Source organism: Ursus americanus, chromosome 21 (assembly GCF_024610735.1).
Source record: "Ursus americanus isolate L20-20 chromosome 21, mUrsAme1.1.p, whole genome shotgun sequence".
Lineage (NCBI taxonomy): Eukaryota > Metazoa > Chordata > Mammalia > Carnivora > Ursidae > Ursus > Ursus americanus.
The window spans coordinates 53884316-53894198 of NC_142147.1; the positions used below are offsets into that span (position 1 = coordinate 53884316).

Here is a 9883-nt window from a genome sequence, read left to right on the forward strand (position 1 = left end):
GGGAACTCCCAGCAGAGAGTGAGACCTTGGATAAGGAAGAACTACCTTACCTTAACTTGATAAATACACCACATTTCTTTTATAATTGCTCTTGATGTTGTTTGTTTACGAGCAGAAGCTCCGTTTGTCTTGTTTACCCCTCTCTCCTAATGTGAATATTTCGAAATGTGCTTATACATTGAAAGGCGTTAATAAATGAACAACTAACGATTGCGAAGGTGCATATAACTTACATATTCATTAAAAGTGTAGGGAATTTTGTTTCTCCAGGCAGAGCAGAGGGTGGACATTCTGGGGTCACGGCTCATGAGCACGTAGGGACCGACAGTAGGAAAACACGCGGCAAGTAGTGTAGGAGTGTTCCTCAGCCATGGACTGGGGGCGTTAGTAACTGACAAACACACGTGGAAGATAGAGGACAGTGTCCAAAAGAAAGAAAGAAGCATGCCGGGACAAAGATGCTTCTGGTGACTGTGGTCTCAGGGGAGGATCTCGGGGAGACAGTGTTCCTTTGAATGAATTGGGCTCACTGCCTGTGCCTGTGCAGGATGGAAACCATGGAGCCGCTGGACTGGACCATGAGCCCCTGGACTGGACCATGAGCCCCAAGCAGAAACCGTCATGGAGTCATAGCGGTGGCGCATAGAGTGACTCTGTGGTTTTGCTGTAACACGCTGCGTGGCAGTAGTCACGATCTGCTGTCCTCATGCTGTCTCTGCTATTCCTTTTGTCAGTCCCGTGAAAAGGAGCCAAAATACTTGGCACTGCAGTCATGATCCAGCGGAAGACGATGGAGGTGCCCAGGTACTGGGAGCTTTTACCTTAAGCCCCGCCCACCCGGAGTCCCCAGGACTGATCGTCATCACCTGGAAGACACTCAGGAGGCAGGTGGTTCCAGTGCCCACATCCCTGCCCACTCTGTGAACATCGAAAACAAGTTTGCATGCAGAATCATCGAGGGAATGTTTCAACCCGGAAGCGGCCATTGTCTGAGGAATTCCTTTAGAAAAAATAACCAAGAGGTTGGCTACAGTCGGGTGTTCCAGAATCAAATCTGTGGACCTAAGCTTGTAGCCTGTCAGATAAAGGAAAAGATAATGATAAGAAACAGAGAAATTCCCCAGAATTTCCAACTACTGTTTGTAATGAAAAGATCATTCCCAACACCAAATCCCTGGTCGTCATTCTGTAAAATCCCAGGGAGCGAAATTCTTCTCCTGAGCCAGATTCCTGTATGGGAACCTGAGGCGTGAGGCGCACGTGTCACATCGGCTAAAATCCATTCTCCGCTTACTGTAGCTCCCACTTGGAAACATTTATTCAGAATATTTGCTTTCAACAAGTTTCCAAGGGCTGAATTTGTAACACTTGAAGAGCTTTTTACATAATCTAGATCATTCCTCTAACGGCCGCCTACGTAGGGCATCCTGTTTTCTCCATAAATTGATGACAGTCAGTATTGGCATTTTCATGGAAGAGATAAGGAGCACTGAGCCTGAGAAGGTTCAGTGATTTGTCAGATGCAGATTGTTCTCATGGGAATGGGAGATTTGAACCTGACCGGTCAGGCGTAATGGCAATGCATGTAAACACAATGCCATTGAACAAAGCTAGTTAGATGTATTCTTCAAAATACAGGTGTATATTTAGACATTCTCGTTCCTTGTAACCTTATTTTAGATAACGAGTAGTAATTTTTTCTAACAATTTTTCATTTATGCTTAAAAATTTATTGACCACTTACAATAATGAATTAATATTTAAATATCTCCATAAAATGTAGGCTCACTGATTATAGTATAATTCTAGGGACCTGCTCCATGACAAATTGTGTTTAAAGGGTGCACTATTGCGCCTGGGTGGCACAGTCGTTAAGCGTCTTCCTTCGGCTCAGGGCGTGATCCCAGCGTCCTGGGATCGAGCCCCACATCAGGCTCCTCCGCTATGAGCCTGCTTCTTCCTCTCCCACTCCCCCTGCTGTGTTCCCTCTCTCGCTGGCTGTCTCTATCTCTGTCGAATAAATAAATAATAATAAAAAAAATCTTAAAAAAAAAAGAAAAGAAAAATTATACCTCCTTCTGAGGCAAGGTTGAGCAGTTCTATTCGTAATAAATAGCAAAAGATCTGGGCTGAGTTTCCTCAGCGGTGACGCAGACCTTCCGTTCATACAGCATCTGCCTGGGCCCCTTCGCCTCACCTTGTGGGGTGTGGAGTGCGGAAGGGGATGTGAACTGAAGTTCTTGCTTCCAGTTGTCAAATGATTAAGACTTTTGTGTCCAATCCAGAAGTCTCGTGCTTCCTGCCAGCAGCCATGTAACTGGCAAGCTAATTTGTTTTTGGCTTGTGGTTATAACACCTAACACCCTTCACATTGCTTGGCAGTCTTGGTGACAAGGCTGGTGCGATGAGAGAGGCATGACTCTTTGGAAAGAAAGCGACAAGGTCCCTTTGCGGGTCTGGTTAGGGAAAAAGAAGGCTCTCCGGGACCAAAAGCAAATTCTCTCATCCAGCTGTTAGACCTGGACGGTGGTGAGTAGGGCCTTCCTCTGTCTTACCTGCGAATGAGGCTGTTGTGTGTGGGGTGGGATTGAAACAGACACTCTGAATGTGCTTTGTTCGTCAGTCTTCCCCTGGCAGAAGGACGAAGGGTCTAGAAGTATGGTTCATTCTTCTCCTGATGGGGGGGAGGGAGGGACAAGTAGTCCCCAGAGCTGATAAAGAGATTTGGGTGAAGCAACATTGTAAGTTAAAGCGATTGAGCTGCACGCAGCCTGTAGCTGCTAGAAACCAAAAGAAAATGGGCCTTGCTAGCACCTTGCCCACAGCACCCTGACATCTCTCCCTACGGACCTCCTGATGTCTCTGTTAGCCTACAGCCTGACCTCCACAGCTTCAGCAGCAAGCTTCAGCGTGCTTGGGGGAGGGAAGGAACTCAGACTTGCGTGGCTATGTTCGATCAGGCGCCATGCCACCATCTTACATGGTTGTGGGAAGAGAGGCTAAGTGACAGGGACTAGACGGTCAAGTATGGCTGCAAACAGGCAGGAATAAAAAAACGAATGAAATTCATTTGTACTCAACATGGATGAATCCTATAAACCTAATGTTGAGTGAAAGTAGCCAGACACATGGAAATATATACTCTTTAGGGACGGATCCTTAAAAAGGGGTCTGAGCACCCAATTCCATCATGGCAGGCGGGCTCCCCACACCAGCAAGTAATTCTCTGGGACACCAGCAGTGTGTCCTACAATGCAGCTTAATTCTGACACCTAGAGACAGCATCAGATTCCGTAGGGTAAGGGCTCAGTCCCATAGGACTGCCCTCCTCCCTCACTTCAGATGCCAGTAGCAAGCCCAGGTTGTCAACCTGTGCTTCTTACCAACCAGCTACAGATTGGAGGTTCCAATGACCCTCGTCGTTGGGTTCAGTTAATTTGCTAGAGCGGCTCACAGAACTCAGAAAAAGTTTACTGACATTTACCGGTTTATTTGGATAGAGTATATTTAAAAGGAAACCTGACTCACGCAAGCCAATTCTCAGCTATATAAGAAAAGTCAGGGGCTGTGTTTGGTGGATATTTTATGTCCCCTTCCATTGCTAGAAACAAATCTTGCTGGCTCTATAGGGTCTCTGATTCACCAAGTGTCTTCTAAATGTCTGTCCCCAACTCACTGATGGGTCACAGGAGCTGACACCTAATGGTGTCCCCTGGGCTGCCGTAGCTGTTTGGCCTCAGAGTCAGCCACGCAAGACCGAAAGCAGTACAATCATTCCACGCAGGGGTCGGAACTCAGGGTTTTGGGTTGTCGCCCATGGTCTAGCGATTTGGTCTTCCATGTTGGACACTGCAGACTGTCTGATTAAGGACACCTTCTTTGGGGCTGCAAAACAGAAATGAACCTCAGCTATTGATCTGTTGTCCGGGTCACTCATTTGAAAGCTCGTGGGGAGGACCTGTTCTCTGTGGGCACTGGCCACTGTCAAGGCGCTGATCAAGCCTGACTCTGTGATGGTGCAGAGGCTCTCACGGCATGCCCGAGTTGTGGTTGCCTCATGGTTTGGGACGCTCCTGCTCGCTCCTGGCGGACTGACTCATTGGACTCCCGTTCATTGGTCATGCCTCACCACTGCTGACACATCCAGATAGGTTGACCCCACACCATCGTGGCCCTTGAAATGAATCTGCATCACCTTTTAGACTTTCCAGTCCATTTGCACCTTGACCGATGTTATGCCGTTTACCACAAAAACTGCTAAAAACTGGGCTGACCAATTTTACGTCCTTTACTTCCTCCTGGTCCTATGTCTTGGTTGGGCAATTTGGTGATTGGATGTGACTGTCCTTCAAAAAGGAATCATCATGTCTCTCTGCTGCTTCCAGGAAAAGGATGAGAGGAGTAGTGGGGATTATATGGAACTATTTTCCAAATCTGAATTCCATTCTGACCATTCCTTGGCAGAATGTGGCTTTTCTTCCTCAGTGGCCATCCCAGGCCAGCACAGTTTATACACCTCCAAGTGATAGCCCAGCCCAAAAAGGGTTATGAAACCCAAATGTAAGTCTGGTTACATTTTATAGAGAAGAGTTTGTCTCTTTTACACTACCTGACTCTCCGAGATGAAATGTCTGCATAGAAATAAGCGATCATTGGAGAAAAAGTGAAATTGTAGATCTCGTAATGGGACACATTGACCTTTTGTAGGCAAAGGAAAAGCAAAAAACTGGCACTTTTTTTTTTTTTAAGGAATACCTTAGCCCCAGGCGGTATGAGGAGAGAGGGGTGTTAATGATATTTTGTCTTTCTGAATCTCCACCCCTAGGGCTTCCCTCCAGAAGCAAATAACTTCCATCCTGCTAGAGCACTCCAGCTGTTGCAAGTATCTTAAATTTAATTGACGGCTCGCTTTGCCATGACAACTAAGCTGAGTATCCGCAGTGAGTGACCTTGGCAGGTGTGGCCATAACAGCAGGAAAGAAGCAGGTGAGTATTTTCTATTTCAGTCTGAGTGATGGTCTGTAAGGGAAGGGGGCTCATCAAGAACCCAGGTAATTAAGTGCTCACGTGTGGAAAAGGGGTTTTCCTTGGGTAGAATGTACAAACTTAGAAAATCTCATTAGAACAGGAGCTATAGCTTGGTAAGTTTATGTGTGTGGGAAAAAATTCTAAGTGGAGAATATAGGATTTCAGTTGCCATGATAATAATAACTCAGAATTTCCGCCTCCAGAAAGGACTCTGGGTAGAAATATTAGTTAGTGAGAAATGACAGAATGGCTACTAGGAATTTGGCAACAGGGATGATCTTCTCATCACAGACTGTTTTTGGAATCCTGGGGGATTTCTTTCTTCTTTACTACTACATATACCTTCGTTTTGGGGGATGCCTGTTAAGGTCTGTGGATTTGATTCTCAAGCACCTGGCTTTAGTCAACTCCTTGTTTATTCTTTCTAAAGGAGTTCCCCATACAGTGGAAGCTTTGGGTTAAGGCATTTTCCCCCCAGTACTTTCGGATGTAAACTCGCTCAGTGTGTTCAGAGTCGTCAGCGGTGTGTCCATTGGCACCACCTGCCTCTCGAGCATCTTCCAGGCCATCACGATCAGCCTCAGGAACTCAGAGCAGACAGAGCTTACAACGAAAGCTTCCAAGCACGTTGGCTTTTTGGTTACCCTATGCTGGACGTTGCAAATGCTGGTAAGCATCATAATTCCTATTTATGTGTCTGGCAAAAACATGGACAAAAAATAGGACAGCGAAACCATCACAAAGCAAAAGGATTGGGCACACTGTTCTGGAATAGTTGGTGACGAAATTACACAGTTACTACATGCGGAATTGTTATCTGCCCGACGTTGCACGTTTGGAACTTAAGAACTGCTCCAGAAGCTCCATGATGTTCATCCTGTACAGACACGCATTCATAGGACCAGCTTCTCTCCCAGGTCCTCCGCTGAGACCAGGGCCACCTGATGTGTCCTTGTCGTGGTGAACACCTTAGTATCCTTTTCCGTCGTCTCTTTCCTCTATTCCATTTATGTGGTGGTTTTAGAGAATCCCTGTTGCTGGCTCTTGAACACCTCTGCTCTAATGACTTCATGTTTCTTGCCTGTCAGCCCCTTTGACAGTTGGCACACCCATCTATCCTGGTTCTGTTGTGTCTCCTTTACCTGTAGAAGTTACGTAAACTCTCTCAGTCTTGCGGCACCTGGGTGGCTCAATCAGTTAAGTGGCTATTGATTTCCGCTCAGGCCATGGTCCCAGGGTCCTGGGATCCAGCCCTCAGTTAGGCTCCATGCTTAGCCGGGAGTCTGCTGGAGGATTCTCTCTCTCCCTCTGCCTCTGCCCATCCTCCCCCACACTCCCTCTTTCTCTTTCTCTAAAATAATCTTTAAAAAATACTTTTAAAAATCTCTCAATCTTGTATGAAAGATCTAATTTTATGTTTTCTCCCCACAATTACAGTCGCTTCTTCAGTCGTCCATCCCGAATTGTAAACTCCAGTGAGCCATCACATAACTGTGAGCGTGTGAACAGTGTGAGCCTCTGCCCACGTAAGGTTTATAATTTAGTAGGAACAGCAGGTATTGAAAGAAATACTGTGCTCGATTCTTATTATATAAGCATTATATATATGTTTATTATATATACTTTCCATGTCATTAATTGATGTAATAGAGAAGTTTAGAACCTATGGTAGAAAGAATAATGCCCCCAACACACACACACACACACACACACACACACACACACACACACACACACACACGATATCTGCATTCTAATTCATGGAACCTGTGAATATGTTCCCTTATAAGGCAAATAGGACTGTGCAGATGTGATTAAATTAAGGATCTTGAGATGAAGACACTATCTTGGATTATCTATGTGGGACAAATCTCAAGGAAAGTTAGTGTCAGAGTGAAGCGATGAGAAAGACTTGAATAAAGATCATCTTCGTCAGTGGGAAGACACCATGACACGAATATGTAAATTCTTAACAATAGTAATTTATAAACTCCGTGCAATACGAATAAAGGCCCACCAATCTATGCGTATGTATGTGGGGATGTTACATGTTTTGTATTCAAAAATGTTGTGTCCCCCGTACTAGAGTTAAATGCATAGTAGTTACGCCTAGATGAAATTTAGTTTGAATATGTCATTACGTTTCCCATTGCCTTCCTAGGCTGAGGGTGGGGCGGTTTCCCAGGGGAATTCAGACCCACTGTAAGATGTCTACTGGTTATCAGAAACCCATCATTACGCCTATTCTGTTTAATAGCTTTCCATCCACAAAAACAAGTGACCGTAGGCTCTGGCAGTAACTCAGGTGGTTCTAAAGTTGTTCCTACGAGAAAAGAGGTTACCGACTGTGGGTATGATGGCTGCCTATTTGCATTCCCTCTGTAGATGCTCTTGCAAAAATGGTTTCCTTTTTATTATGGGATACTTACGGACACTGCATCCCTTATTACAGCGTTTCTCCAACATGGTCCAGAACATTATCAGAATTTCATGTCTCAATATTATCTTATGTCTTTCAGTCCCAGGGGCCATCTCAACACCCAGCCGCAAGCTAGTAACTGTATCTCAGATGGTAGGTTATCATGCCCCAGCATCCAAAAATTTTCTGGTCCCAGATCTTAGTGGTCACCACTAGGTGGCACTCAAAGGCTTTTGCCATTAATTCCAATCTTCTTTACTAAGCATTGCAGCCGCTTCCAAAATCATTTCTGAATGGATCACAGGGGTCCAAGGACAGACAGACAGAGATTGAGAGACACTGCTTTTTGCAAACCAGAAATGACCTTTCTTAGGTCCTAATTCAAATTTGGCCTCCTTTGAGATAGTTGCATGGATAGGAGTTAGCAATATTCCCAGATGTAGAATATGCATCTTCCCTAATCCAAACAGACCAAACACTGGGCTGCTTGTTTAGTTCTAGGGGTAGGTAAGGATATCAGTTTCTTTTGAGTCACCTGTGGAACATCATGGGTGGCTTCCGCCCAGAATATTCCTAACAATTTCACCGTTTGGGCAAGTCCCTAGATCTTTGGTGGATTTAGCAAACACTCTCTTTTGGTGCCACTAATGCATTGAGGTCAGTTCTACCTAGTTTATTCTTCAGTTTCTGATATTCTTATGATATCATCAGTATAGTTTATTATTACACTCAGGACCGATATCAAAGCCAAATCCCTTCTAACCAAATTGAGACGGCAAAAGTAATTGTGGCAGTGGAGGAAACGTAAACTATGATCCTTCTTACTCGAAGCTAAACTGCAGTTAGCTCTTTTCTGAGATAAGGCTGAGAAAAGAAGCATTTGCACAATCAGTAGTCTTCAGTAGTCCGCTGTTAGTCTCCATGAGCCGTCTACCCTTTTCATGGGTCATACAGGGCTATTGTACAGAGAATTTGTTGGTACTGGGATGCCAGCTTCACACATGTCACCGTTATTGTCTGTGCTGCTTCATTCTTCACCCTGATTAATTTGGCAGACTATGGTCCCATGGTTCCTGGTGATTCAAGGTCAGGTTTCTCCTTATTATTTTTTTTTTCTATCTGGTGGGTTGAGTTTAAGTGAACTCTGCTTCCAAAGATAAAGTCCACAATGGTCCCAGTGTGGCTCATGGCCACTTTTCCACATTTCTCAACCGTGTTCGAGTTAGAAACAGACTGGATTTTGTTAAACTCCACACCAACAAATCCTGCCCCTACCACCCACATCTTTTTCCTCCTTCCATGAGAAAATGACCTGTAATTGCAGCTGTCTCTCAGTGCCACCACATTCCTTTCTGCATGTTTGCTTCCTGAAGGTTTGGATTTCCCACACATGTAGGGATAAAGTTTCGCACTGTTAACCTTAAAGATAAAAACTGCTGGTTATTTTACAACAAAAGATGGGTTTATTTGAGAATAAAAGAGAATTGCAATCTGGGACAAACAAGCTACTGCAAAACCCTAAGCAAGAATGGGGAACAAAAGAGAGAGACACTTTTTGAGGAGAAAAGGGTTAAGTTGGGAAGGCCATCATAAACTAACAGTTCATTGGTGTAAACTGGAAGTTTGCAGTATGGTGGCTTTTCATTGGCTGAGCTGCTGCCGAGGTTGGGGAGATTAGAGTAGTAGAGTAGTGTCCAAGTGCAAGGTCAAGTCCATCTTTTCCTCTTGGGTCTGCAATTGATTAGGAGGGGTAGGGCGTGAGAACTCCCCCTGCCAATAGTTCCTAATTCCATTTTAATGAGGTTTCTCATTATTAATTTTCACAGCATCTAAACAAAGCACAGCTTTGGCTGTTGTCTAATGGATGAGATTTCTGCTAGCCAAACAGATGTTGTAACCTAGTCTTAAAGCCCACAGTATGTTCCTTCTCGAATTTCTGTCAGTTTGCTACAGTAGGCAGACCCTTTATCACCTCACTCTGTTGGGGGACCTCCGGGAAACACCTTACATTATTTCATTAATTCCATCAGTTGATGAGTTGGTTGGTAATGGAATAATTTACCACCCACCCCATCCCACAAGCAGTGCATGTCTGTGAACATCCTGGGTGGGGGTACCAACTGCAGGTATTGGGACAAGAATAGACAGGCTCTTCTCACCTGGTTTGTGCTTGTTTTCACTGTTGGAAGAACTCCTGAGGACTTTGTTTCTCATAGGCAGCTTTTACTCCCTGTCATGCCACCTGAAAGGTCTACACACTTGAGGGTGACACCCACCTCTTCATTCTTTTTTGGCTAAAGTTGTCACTAGGACCCAGGCCAGGAATGTGTTTGCCACTCTCTCTTCACACCTGGAAGTGATGAAAAAGGAAGAGAAGAGGAAAGGAGAGGAGAGAACACAGAAGGGGTGGAGGTGGGGAAAAAAGGAAGAGGAGGG

General features: G+C 44.9%; 1 pseudogene; it reads right to left on the reverse strand.

Moving 5' to 3' along the window:
• Positions 1–203: 203 nt before the first annotated feature.
• On the reverse strand, positions 204–1185 carry LOC123786890 (vomeronasal type-1 receptor 4-like; annotated as a pseudogene).
• Between the last annotated feature and the right edge of the window lie 8698 nt (positions 1186–9883).